At 40.8% G+C, this 13,639-nt stretch overlaps 1 protein-coding gene across 2 annotated transcripts in view; it reads left to right on the top strand.

The window, feature by feature from the left end:
• Positions 1-5,579, top strand: part of LOC136665649 (ERC protein 2) — a 259,064-nt gene extending 253,485 nt beyond the window's left edge. For both annotated transcript variants that reach the window (XM_066643294.1, XM_066643293.1), the window contains one exon: positions 4,933-5,579. The gene's annotated coding sequence lies outside the window, so the exon portion shown is untranslated. The remainder of the gene's footprint in view (positions 1-4,932) is intronic.
• Positions 5,580-13,639: the final 8,060 nt, after the last annotated feature.

Below are 13,639 nucleotides of genomic sequence, written 5' to 3'. Positions count from 1 at the left end.
AAATCTTCTTTTGTTTCTCCCTCTGATCTCGTTGTTGTCTTGGAGAAACTGCAGAGAATTACAGGAGATCTTTTTTAGATTTTTCTTACCTCTGGGTTAGTCTATTTGGAGTTAGAAGATTTGGTGTGGTTTGAGGCAATGACTGAAGCTAGCAGTTTGTATAGAGATGGTGGGTGAATATAAACTTGCATTACTTTGTGCTACATTATCCTTGTGCTAGTATTTAATAACCTCAGTGTTAGACAGCTGAAAGTTTAATTGTGCGGCACAATTTTGCTCCAGAAAGGAATGGGACATGTTTGATGATTTTTAGCCAGTAGCATTAAGAGCTGGGGGAAAAAATTATGGTGGAGACTGTCTTAAATTGTATTTATTTTTCCAGAATGAAGCTTATACTTGGTTCTAGATCGGCAGATATAACTCAGCCTCACGACATACCAACACAGACGCAGAGACAGTATTACCTTCGTGAAATTATGTACAAAGCCATGCATGTACAGGCATGTTAGAGTATATCTGAAAACACAATCTCTGATACCTAAAGCAGAGATTTAAATTTAGCCTAAACAACAGTATGCATATCAACCAAAACAAACAAAGGCTAATGTACACAGGTCACACACAGACACATTCTGGCACATGCATGTTCATGTGTACCCACTCACCCTCATCATCTCCCTAAAGCCAGGACTGGTGCAGATCTTGTTTGCTGTTTCTTAGGTGCTGACAGGATCTCAAATGGACCAGATCCATCAGCCGTGCCCAAGTAGAGGTCTTTTTCCATTATGACGAGACCTCAGCCTTATTTGTTGTTTCTTGGACCCCAAAATCATTAATTTCAGCGGTCCGGACAGGGAGAGAAAGCAAGAAACCTGAGAAAAAGCCGCCTATGCGAATCCCCTCCCTGCCTTTGGCTTTTTCTCCTCCAGTTGCATAACAAATGATGGCACCTCCATTTAATTACATTGAGACTGTTTATTTATTTACACATGTAATGGATGGTTCTTGAAGGACTGGGCATCGACCAATCACAGAGCGCAACAGGAACAGGAAATGAACCTTTGCAGTCTCAACGGCCGTCTCAACCAAATTCCCTTTCCTTTTTCCCTCCTATTTCTCTCTCTTACCAAGGGAAAAAAAGAAAACCCTGAAGGAGAAAAAGACAGAAAAGGAATAAACAGTGTTGTATTTGTTCTGTCCCCTTCTCTTCATCATCTGAAGGATCTGCTGGATTTTGAAAGGCCATCAAGGACCACTGGTTATTTTGAAAGCGGTTTGCACAGTCATGGGGGCGCCTCGACACGGGCCGGCATACATCATTGTTTTTCAAACACATCGCCAGGCCAAAGGAAGGAGGGAGAGTGGGGGTGAAAAGAGAAGAAAGCAATGTGAGAGGAAGAAGGGATCTGTTCTGCAACTGTTCGCCCGAAGAACAGGGGACACGTTCTGAGAGTTTGTTCTGAACGATGGCGAGATGTTTGTACTAATGCCAAACACATTTAGGCCTTTTAAAATCACACAATTCTGGAGCTCTGCCCACACTGCCACAGGGACATAGCAGCCGTGCCATAAAACGAAAAACTAAAACAAGCCTGCCTAGTTATTTTATCCCCCTCCCCTGAGTGGGTCTCTCCTCCTTACAGTAAGTGTATAACATGCCACAATGCCAGGCTTTCTCTTGCCATGCTTCTCTGACCTAATGAGTAATTAGGAGGCATTATGCTCGACACACAGGAATCTGTACATATCTCTTTGGTCCAATTAAATGTGACAAATAAATATATAAATAAATGTAAAATTGACTTACAGCTCATGCTTGGAGGTGCCCTTGCTGGCACAGAGGCGTTACTGCAGCCACAATATGACTTTTTCCAAAACACCTCTGACTCTATGGCTTTCTGTACATGTTTAAATACTGCACACAACGATGTCATTAGACGTTTAGATTCATACATTCACATAGTCATTTTTTGTGTTACAGGTAAACTGATTAAACATAACCACGTGGAATTTGGTATATATGTAATAATAGCATTGTTATATAGACATAGACCTTCAGTTAGGCATGAAAGGGCTAGATTAATCTGCACCTGTTTCTTTTAGATGAATTACTGTTTACAAAAAGTGCAATAAATGATTACATATTAGTCTTGCATAAAATTGCAGTTTGCATTGACTTTCCACTCCTGATCTCAGATCATACAGTCTCACAGTGTCCTCTAACAGGCAGCAGGACTACTTCAAGTCTAAGAGGAAATGCCTAATATATCTCATTAACAATTTGAGAGGCGTTTTGGCCATGTGCTGAAACCCGACCCTATTGTTGAAGTTGAATAATTTAAAGGCTTCTAGAGCAATGACTTTGATGTCAGTGACAATAAAAAGTGCTTCAAAAGAGACTATGTAGGAAGAGGGGGAGAGATTGGGATGAAGGGGAATGAGAAAAGACATGAAGGAAGGCATGTTAAGAGAGAGAAAAAGAGGGAGATAATAAGTGTAGTGGAGTGTGCATGTCGGAATGTCGCTTCCTGCTGAGACCTTCAGAACTTAATTCCGCATCACGGCTGGAGATACAATACACATATATATACACACACACACACACACACATTCACCTCTTCCGGATCTGTCTAATTAGCTCAACGCTGGCACAGGTGCTGCAGTGCCATGAGGTCAACGGAGGCCAACGACTCAACATCAGGGGCCAGCTGAGCCATACCATGCTTGTGCAGAGATGCTGTGTCTCAATTCATCTAATATGGACACTACACACTATACACTCTAGTGCCTGGAGTCTAGAGCATGCTGGTAGAAGACTGACAGAATTATCTTCTGTAGCCGCTTCCCAGACTCAGTAATAGGTGTGTTCATGTTGATGTTTAATAGAATTTAAAAAAAAAACATTAGACAAAGCAATAGACACTGATATTAGATATGGTGGTAATCCGTTATAATACAGCCTGTGTCTTAGAATGTACTTTCTCTGTAAGTTCTCCACAAGAATCAGCACATATCACTGAGCAGTTTTATACACAGAAGTTTTATTTACATGCACAAACACATTTATATATAAAAAACTGAAGACAGTGTTTACATTGTAATTTGTGGGCAATCAAAAGCTAGATTTGCCATAAATTTTAGTACATGTATGACCCACTCAGTGATATGTACAGATTCTTGTGGAGAAGTAACACTAAGTACCAGGAAAGTGCACTCTAAGACGCAGCATGTTGCACTTTAAGTACAGTGAAAGTACACTCTAAAATGAGGGCTGCATTGTAAAGTGTTACCGACATGGCTAAATAATTGTTTGGCAGTTCTAGGACAACATCAGTGTTAAAAAAGTGCACAACCTTCTGTAACTTTTCTCAGTGTGAACACCCAAGCAGCACTAAAAGTGGCTAGAACACTATGTAAATGACTTCAATTTGAGACACAGCAAGGATTTTAAGGGCACTTGGCGTCCTTCAGAGGAACATTTGGGCAGCACATGGGTCTCCATCCATCCTCGTGCCCCAACATGTCACCCAGCAGAGAGGCTTTTATGGCTGCTACTGAGCAGGCCTGCAGCCACCCCCAAGCTTCCTCTCTGCTATAGCCCAGAGCAGGCCCATCACTACACCCCCCCACTAATGAGAGAGCAGCCTTGGGGGGTTAGAGAGAGAGGACTTGGGGGGCTGGGGGTGTTGAGGACTGTTATTGGTGTTGTGAGATTTGTAAGTCAAAGGTTGAGTTGGTAGGTGTGGATGGAGGTTATATAAAGATCGGAGTGCATTTTGGAATTTTGAATTGTAACAAAAAACAATAGATATTGTTAGGAGTTTGTGAATTCCCGTGACATTCAATACCAGATTTTAGTATTTAGCCTTATATTTTAATTTTCCTATTAAAGGAATGCTAAATAAAAATTGTTAATTTTACTCCAGGGCTCCCCCTTTCAGTAGCAGATTGTAATTGTTTTTTACAGCACTATATGGCACTTTACCCTGCATGGTACTTGGTCTACTCAGCTCGGTTCTACTTGCTTTTTGGTACCAGATTCAGTTTCAACTAGGGTGCCTTCCCCCAAAATGTAGCCAGTGACATCACAAAACACATTCTCTAACAGGAACAGCAGGTTTATTAAACCAAAACATTTAAACACATTCATTCATTCATCCTGAGCATACCTGGAATCACTGGCAGGAACACACCCTGAAGGGGGTGCCAGTCCTGCACAGGGCATTTAAACACATTGCAACATTAAGTGTTGTTCACTCATTGTGTATTTATTATTATTATTATTATTATTGGGACTGTACACAGCTCCACGCCCCAGTTAAAACAGATCAATGCCTCTTGCTGTATTTTTTCATCAGCCACCAATGGGGTAAATTTCACATGCTGAGATCTCTACTGAAGCTTGGAGATTTTACTAACAGCTAGTTTGTGCTGGTTGTCTGCGCTTGGTTATGACTGACACGTCTCTCTAATGAATCAGTGCTCTAGAAGGCTAATACGTCATGTTTAGTCCCTGTTCGGCTCATTGGGAACCATGAGCGAGCATGTACTAAAAAAGTACCCTTGTTCCCGGTAGCAGTCACCTTTGTTTCTTTATTTGACTAGACACGAATTTCTGACATCCACAGGAGAAGTAAAAGTAAAATATTCAGTCCAGGATTTCATTCCAACTGCCTGACCTCTGTAAACATCTCAAACTATCCTCAGAGATGTCAGTGTAGTTGAAACAACCTGCTGCACTGTATTTGGAAAGAGCAGCATGAAAAGGATGAGGCAACATTGTGGATCTGCATCTCAGCAGTATTTTTATTTCCATGTTTTCTTACAACATCTGATCTGATATTAATAACCACTTTAAGTCCATTGCTCAAACACTAGTGAAGTTGCTGTAATATTTGATTAAATTTTCTTTCTTCCCCTTTCTCTCTCCAGCTCTCTGGCTGAAAATGGGTGAGCAGTATACTAGGATTGACAGCTACTCCTCAACACAACAAGGAGTTCCCTCTCTCTAAAGCTCCTCATCTCCAGTTACAGCTAGAATGAGTCCCAGTGGCACCACCATTGCACTACACCCTCACCATGAAGCCTAAAGCAGCCTCAAAAACATACCCACTTCATCACAGTGCAACAGAATTCAGCAGAGACAAGCTGTGGATTACACTCTTACAGCACTACCACCATCTGGATAATATTTGATGATGATCAATTCTGTTAATATTTCTTATGATATGTACTATGGTCATATCCACGTCATATTGTTGTCATTTGGAATGGTGTGGTTGTCTTTTTCTCTGCCTTATATGGTCTTAATTGACAGAACTAATACAAGATGTTGGCTGTGTTCAAACAAGTAACAACTGCTGCCTACTCAGGCAGTTTTCGAAGGCAGAAAGGCACACAGTCATGTCTGGATCAAATGTTTGCCTGCTGAGATATCTCTGTGTGGATGGTTTATCAAGGCAGCATAATTGTATCCTTTGTTGCCTTATATTTCTCTTAAATCTGTGCGTCAAAGTACACACAGTATAAAGACAGGGTTAGAGAGAGAGAGATCTGTATATTTTATTTAAAAATTTAAATTGTGGGTTTTTTTTGGGGGGGGGGGGGGGGGTGATGGGGGGTATAAATAGTTATTGTATGATTATGTACTTCATTTTGTTTATTGTTCCACAAGCTTAGCCCATCTCAAACTCATAACCTTCATAATAAAAACCTCAAACCTTCATAATAAAATCCTAAAGCGCCGCCTCATGAGCAACAATAAAATAATAATAGAGAACCAAAAAAAAGTCCTGAGAATGAAATTAGGCATATAAAATCAACGCAACTTAAATCAACAATTAATATAGAATATGGTACCATTATGATACCTAATGAAAAAGTAATACATTTGAACCCTTGAGGGTACTACCACTGTGACAGCAAAATGTACCACAACAGTAACAGTTTTCTGAGAGTGTATCAAGGCATTTCATACTAATTAAGCAGACAAAGTCTATTAAAGGCAGATTAAAATTCTATCAATTTTTTCTCACCTTTTTTTTTTTATTTTTTTAATAAAACAATACGTAGCAATGATATACATACTGTCACTCATGGCAGAAAGTTGTCATTAAACAACAACAACAAAAAATCCAACCCACTTTCCTCGACTGGAAACATCTGTCTTCGCCCATGTCAGTAAGGACATGTGTTCATGTGTCCAACAGATTGAAAAAGACTCCTACTCTTCCTCAGTGCCTAAGAGAGAAGCTGCCTGTATCCATGATCCATGTGTGAGGGTGTGTGTACCATACAGCATGGACTAGAATGCCACGAACACAACAAAAAACACAACTCTACACATCCATTGCATTATTCTTTGTTAAGGCATCAATGGTCACCTCTGTGTTTTCCTTTGACAGTGATGTGTTGTGTGCTTTCCAGAGACCCTTCCAAGGAAACAGGTCTTTAACTGCTTTGTAATGAGCGCAAAGACTTCCTAAAACACTGACCAGAGCCTTGAACTTCGACCTTTGGATGTAATGTGTCTAACAGTCTATACTTGAAGCCAAAATTGGCTCTTTGGACCAGTCGGAAGATCAAGGTAAAAAAAGGAAGGAAGTTGTGAAATATGGCATTTAATTTTTACACACAATGTGCCAAAAATGTCTCTCTTTTGATAAAGTCATTTAGTTAACTTGATTTCACGTCTTAAGAATGAAAAGAAGTTCCAAATTCGTCTGCTGCTAAATGTGTGCTTAAAAATGCAGTGTACGGACAGCTTTATTGGGATTAATTATACAACCAGCCTAAATACAAGCATAGTCTGTTTTGGGCTCCAATATCTCATTGAAAAAGAAAACAATTACAGTTCAACCAAGAAATGACAATACATACATGCACACAGATTAGCAAATGAGTTTAGAGTTCTCTTATGAAGTTATATTCCCTTGCTTTTTCACATTGCAAATTGAAAATGGACACCAGTTAGCATGATGCAAAAAACATTGTTTGACGCCTATTACCTTCAGTTCAATTCAATTCAGTTTGTTCATTTTTAGTTCCCATCAGGCCACTAGTTTCTTCTCTTGTCTCACTTTAATTACTGCATGAATTTTCAACGCCACAAGACAGGGCTGTGCATGAGAACCTGAGAGCTTGAGCTCAAAGCAAGCTCACAATCATTAGGATGTATTCGAAACTCGGGGGCGGTGGGAAAGAAAAAGATGATTTGCTAGAAAAGCAATTTTATTATATGATCAACTGAGGTCCACTACTGATATTTCTTGGTTGTTGTTACCCAGCAGTAACATTGTCTTATTTAAAGAATGACGTGGTTGTTAAAACTTTATATTGCACTGATCTTTATTGTTCTATTTATTTGGTTTGGTTTTATTCTTGAATTTCTTTTCTCTATTATTATTTTTTTTGTACAGATTTTTCATGAACATTAGTGTTTTTTTTTCACCTATTTTTCTGTCAGCTTCTCTATTAATAATTTATTTATTTATTTGTTTTGTTGTTTGATCAGACATTTATTTTAAACAAAGCAGGGTTTCGTCCAGGAGGTTGCAATAACAGTGAGGATTAATGTTGTATAGCTTAATGTAGCTATGTATGTGTGTGAGTGTGTAAGTTTGCGTGCCAGTGTTAAGTGAATAGACGATACTTGTATTGTGGCCAGTGGTGTGATTGTAAGTTTGTGAGGTATAGATGCTCACAGAATTGCAAACACACGGTGAATAAACACTCCTGAATGTTTTGCAGTGACCAGCTTGTCTCAGTGCATTAAAGGTCATTTCCTCTTGCTTGGACCAGATTATCATTCTTTTAGTAACACCAGCTGCGGACACCAGGTGAGCACCTTTCTGAAACTGTTATCAACAATGTTTTAGTACAGTACTCTGCAAAATTATAAATACAGCTAAAATGTCCAAATGTCGGGACTCAGTGGTGCAGCTTTGCCAAACATTTGCCAGAAGATTCATTCATTCATTCATTATCTGTAACCGCTTATCCAATTCAGGGTCGCGGTGGGTCCAGAGCCTACCTGGAATCATTGGGCACAAGGCGGGATTACACCCTGGAGGGGGCGCCCGTCCTTCACAGGGCAACACAGACACACACACACATTCACTCACTCGGACACTTTGGAGTCGCCAATCCACCTGCCAACGTGTGTTTTTGGACTGTGGGAGGAAACCGGAGCACCCGGAGGAAACCCACGCGGACTGCCAGAAGATTGCACATTTGAATCCTGGTGATATTTAATTAATATATATTTAATTATCCTGGTAATACTTGTAAATTATTTGGACCTAAATATCAAATCTGTTTGTGGTGAAATTGAATCTGCTGCCGTACAGTTCCACGGCACTTGTTTGTGCCCATACACATGGACCTTCTTTAACTCAATATCTAAGTCGGTCTATATAGACGTATGACATAGATCCCACCAAATCTGACCCAGCAGCTCTGACTTGAATTAATATTTTAGCCTCTTCATCATGACTCATATGTAATCACCATTTTTCTGCTCACTAAGTATAGAAATATTTCTGTAGTGTGGCTTTAAAACAACACTAGGAAAGATTTGGTATTTTTGTGCCTGGGCTCCCCCTACTGTAAGAGTGTATTTCATTCTTACAGCACTGTCCCGAAATCAAAGGGGAGGCCCCCAAATGTTACATAGTGCAGTTTCTACAGTGCTGAGTCTGAAGTAGCAATGACAGACGCTCATTTCTACCTATTACAGGTCAGTGGAGCATCACACTAATTTTGAAGCTGTAATTTTAAGGTAAAAATACTATCTAGTGTTCCTTTAAAATATATGTATTGTATCAGTTTTTAAATATAAATGCTTTATCCATTAAAAAACAACCTGAGAAGGACTGGCAACCCCTCTATGGTGTTTTCCTGCTTTGCGCCCAGTGACCCCAGGTAGGATTTGGACCCACCGTGACCCTGAACTAGATAAGTGGTTGCAGACAATGAATGAACGTCTATGGCATTTTTGCACAGTATACTGTTATTAAGCCGTGTGTCGTATACTCTGCATTCTGTATAGTCCCTATATCTTTCATTGTTAATGTACATCAGGCAGTGTATGAAATCCTTGTAAGGGAGAGAAAATCCCTCCCCTTTCTCTCTCTCTCTGTCTCTCTCTCTCATAAACTCATCCAGATGTTGCCCAACTTTGCACCCACAGGATAAAGGGGGCGGGTGATATTCAGGAGGACAGCCGTGGAGGTGGGGAGGTGGTGTGTTGGGCTGTGGGCTGGTTTGTGGGGCCTAGAGGGAGGTAGGTATGGTTTAGAGGTGGTGGGAGGGGATTTTGATTACTGGGAGGAGGTTATGTGTGTGTGTTTCTATGCCGGGGGGGGGGTCTGTTGGGTAAGGAAGTAGGGCAATGGGAGGATTTGGGCGGATGGTTGGAGCTTTTCACTTGTATCCCCGAACCTTTGTGGTGTGCTGAGGAAGGCAAGGAGATTTGTATGGCATCGCTGAAGATGAGTGAGAGGCCGGGAGGTGGGAGTTTACAGGACGTCCCGTGGCTGAGTGAGGGACTTGGGGATTGAGGTAGAGGGTGAAGGAGCTGGCAGAGGATGTGGTCTGGAGTTTGTGGTTGGCTCAGAATGAATGACTCTTTCCTCTTTTGTGGTAGACAGCAACTGTCCCATCCTCTCTCTGTCTGCATCCACTATAAGCTTCAGTTAGGAATTGTTTTTGCTACAATATTTACTTGTAAAATGTATGGTTGATGTAATGGCAGATTTTAGTCTTCTACTAAAGAACACTGTTTAATTCAGCCAATTTAATTCAGCTAGGGTTAGGCTCACAGTGCGACACACACTCACACATTCACTCACACCTACGGACACTTTTGAGTCGTCAATCCACCTACAAGCGTGTATTTGGACTGTGGGAGGAAATCGAAGCACCCAGAGGAAACCCACGCGGACACAGGGAGAACACACCAAACTCACAGACAGTCACCCGGAGCAGTATTTGAACCTACAACTTCCCTGGACCCGTGTGGCTGCCTTACCACTTAATTTGATATATATCATTAATTATATAATGTAATATTGCAGAATATTTTACAGAACTGTGCAAAAATTAACATAATGAAGTCCTTATTAACCTGTAAATCTAGATATTGGAAGACAATTTAAAATAATACAAGGCTGCCACAAGGGGAGGGTTAAACCAACATTCAGTTACAGAATACCCCTACTTATGTTATTTGATTTTATACCAAATATTAGATTTTCTTTTGCTTTTTCAGGAAATAGACTAGACTAAACTGCTCAGATGAATAGCTTTTTAAATCTCATTTTCTCAGGTGCTTTAAACCTTGGCACAGTACCTCATACAATGCTAGATCTCCCTCCCTATGTTTGGGCTTCAACATCAAGAAACACTATAATTATCATGACAAAATCAATCCCATCTTTGAATCAGAAATATATTTAACTCAGTACAGTTAACTGAGTGACAGGAGATTATGGAAAGATTTTGTTTATAAGAAGTCACCTGACAGAATATGAAATAATCATCGTAGACCTAATGCACTTATGTGCTCTTTTCCTTTCTGACAGCGGTTTACAATAATTCAGTTTTTTTGAGTCACACACCCTTGTTGCCTTAGCCAAACATATTTCTCTCTCTCTCTCTCTCTCTCTCTCTCTCTCTCTCTCACTCACTTTCTCACTCTCTCACTCTCTCCCGCCCTGTCTTCCGTGCTGACATGCTATATGAATACATGATAAAAGCGAGTTTTAGACCCAGTGCTTCGAGACAAACACTCCTCTCAGGTACTTTACAACTCAGTGACAATCTCCTTGACATCTGCTATCTCTTTGGCATATTCCCTCAAAACACCCAGACACTCGACATCCAGTGTTCAGGAGCATTCTTAACCATTTCACACACCATGACTTGGCTACTGAATGGAGCACAGTCAGAAAGACATGTTACTTGCTTTCTTTACAAACGAAGCAGGGACTCAAACTTGCTTTCAGCTGATGAGTACGACGAGAACTTAAACACTGTAGATGAATGAGCATGCAAGGTTCATTCAGGATCTTCAGCGCTTTCTCAAAGAGCCATTGTGTTCTGAATGGAGGGATTCCGGACATACCTGAATAGTCAGTGATAAACACATAGCGTACTATCACAGTTTCTCCACCAGCTCTCTCTCTCTCTCTCTCTCTCTCTCTCTCTCTCTCTCTCTCTCTCTCTCTCTCTCTCTCTCTCTCACACACACACACACACACACACCTCTGAAGTCTTCAGCCTCTCATAAATTGAGAAAATCTTTAGGAAGATGGTGTTCCTGTTTGTCACAGAATGGAACAGTTCTGGCTCCTTATCAGTCAGGTCATACATAGCACCATTTTGTCCAACACTGGTTCTGAAGGGAACGGCCTTCATCTGGACATTGTTCCCCTTTTGTTGCAGTCACAGGAAAGCAGTGCTTCTTGAACATAGGCCCCATCCACACAGACCATGATCCATATGTAGTGCGCTTTGCACTACAAAGTCATTATCAAGAAAAGTGCATTATATAATTCTAATACAACATATATATTCATACGTAGGAATCTGAAAGCTAGTGCTTTCTGCATGTTGTAGTTTTATGACTTACATACTTCCCTATGTAGGGAGTGAGGAGCTATTTGAATTGCAGCCAGTGACAGCTGCATTAGCCCAAAATGTTAATTCAAAACTGTTGTATGGCTTACCTGCTTTTGCAGTCCACATGTTAGCATTGTATAATGTCTCTTGGGATTGGAAACTGGAGTGGCAATGTTCTTTACTGTGGCTGTACACTACTTTAGATTTTTAAGTTGATATTTGCCCACATCGTATTTTTGTTAATGTTTAAATCTGAAACATTGTGTAATTTACACATGAAAACTTTAGATGTTCTATTATTCAATCATTTATTTTCTTTCAGGTGTCATCTGGTGTACCACTTCAGGATGCTTCATTTACCACAGTTTGAGAAACACTGCTTTATAACATTGCTGTGAGGATTAGATGGCTTTCACCCAGAGTGTTAGTGAGGTCAGGTACTGATATTGAATTTATGGCTCTGGAACACAAACACAATTTCAGCTGATCCCAGTGGTGCTGTATGGTGCCCCATTGTTCCAAAAACCACTGTTCCTGTGCTCTACAGTCTAATGCTGGGAGGCTCTTTACCCATCAAGCCCATGCTTGCCATTGAGCATGGTGAGCTGCTCCACAGCTTATAATTTAAATATTGTAAATTATATATTATACATTAAACATGTTTCTGTAAGAGCTCTCACAGACACACACACACACACACACACACACTACCCCAGGTTAAAGGTCTGCCTCAGCACACTCCAGCCTCTACTGAGGGCTGATCTAGTAGCCCCAGGTCCTTTATGGGTTTATTTTTGGGAAGAGAGAGAGCTGCTTTGTTCAGCTTGTTCCGCCCAGTTTTACAGTCAAGGCTCCGACCCATACACTGCTGCTTCTCAAACTATCAGCCTTCTGCCCTGAAATCTCTTTGCGCTTTGATTTATTCCTCTTTATCATGAGCAGTTGTGTTGTGTTGTTTCTGGCGCCGGTGTGTTTTACTTTGTGAGATCTCTATCTGTTCAACTCAGCAGTAGCTCCTAAGACCAAAGCAGTCAACGGCAAATTACACCTATTCTGCTATATATATTTACACAGATTGATTCAGTTCATTGATTGATTCATTGATCCTGATGCCTGGATGATCATTATGTATTTTTTCTTATTCCTTTAAGGTACTTAACCATTTGTTATTTATTCACTTGATTTCGGGCGGCACGGTGGCGCAGCAGGTAGTGTCGCAGTCACACAGCTCCAGGGACCTGGAGGTTGTGGGTTCGATTCCCGCTCCGGGTGACTGTCTGTGAGGAGTTGGTGTGTTCTGTCCGCGTGGGTTTCCTCCGGGTGCTCCGGTTTCCTCCCACAGTCCAAAAACACACATGTCTGTAGGTGTGGGTGATTGTCCGTGTGTGTGTTTTGCCCTGTGAAGAATTGGCGCCCCCTCCAGGGTGTATTCCTGCCTTGCGCCCAATGATTCCAGGTAGGCTCTAGACCCACCGCGACCCTGAACTGGATAAGCGGTCTTTATTCAAGGAAATGTTTCTATACAGATCCCTTAACACACAAAGGACTTTTGCATGATTAAAGGTTTATCTGCATCATGAAGTGGTTCTTCAGGTTGATGGAAAATAAGCTATATATGGTTCTGTATAGCACCTTTTATAGAAGGGTTCTCTATGGCACTAAAAATGGTGCTTCTGTTGTAACAAGCTTGAGATCATAACAGTAGAAGGACCCTTTATGGTGCCATTTCCACAGTTATGGTGTATATTTGGTGCTATATACACAACCACATACGTAGTTATTTGGTAGGTTAGGAAGCTTCCAAAATTTCTCAGCATAATAAGAGTTTGGTTTACAGTCCATGAGAGGGACCATGTAACTGGTTTAACTGATGTGATGCCCCCAAAATAGGTGTGTTCTCCCTGTGTCTATGTGGGTTTTTTCCAGGGTTTTTTTTTTCTTGTTGCAGGATGTATATTGATTATTGGACTGATTGTCTGAAATTGTGCACAAGTGTATGTGTGAGAGAGATTGGGAG

The sequence above is a fragment of the Hoplias malabaricus genome, chromosome 14 (genome assembly GCF_029633855.1).
Source record: "Hoplias malabaricus isolate fHopMal1 chromosome 14, fHopMal1.hap1, whole genome shotgun sequence".
NCBI lineage: Eukaryota > Metazoa > Chordata > Actinopteri > Characiformes > Erythrinidae > Hoplias > Hoplias malabaricus.
Note: the sequence above shows the minus strand (reverse complement) of the source record. Positions and strands in the feature narration are given on the sequence as shown.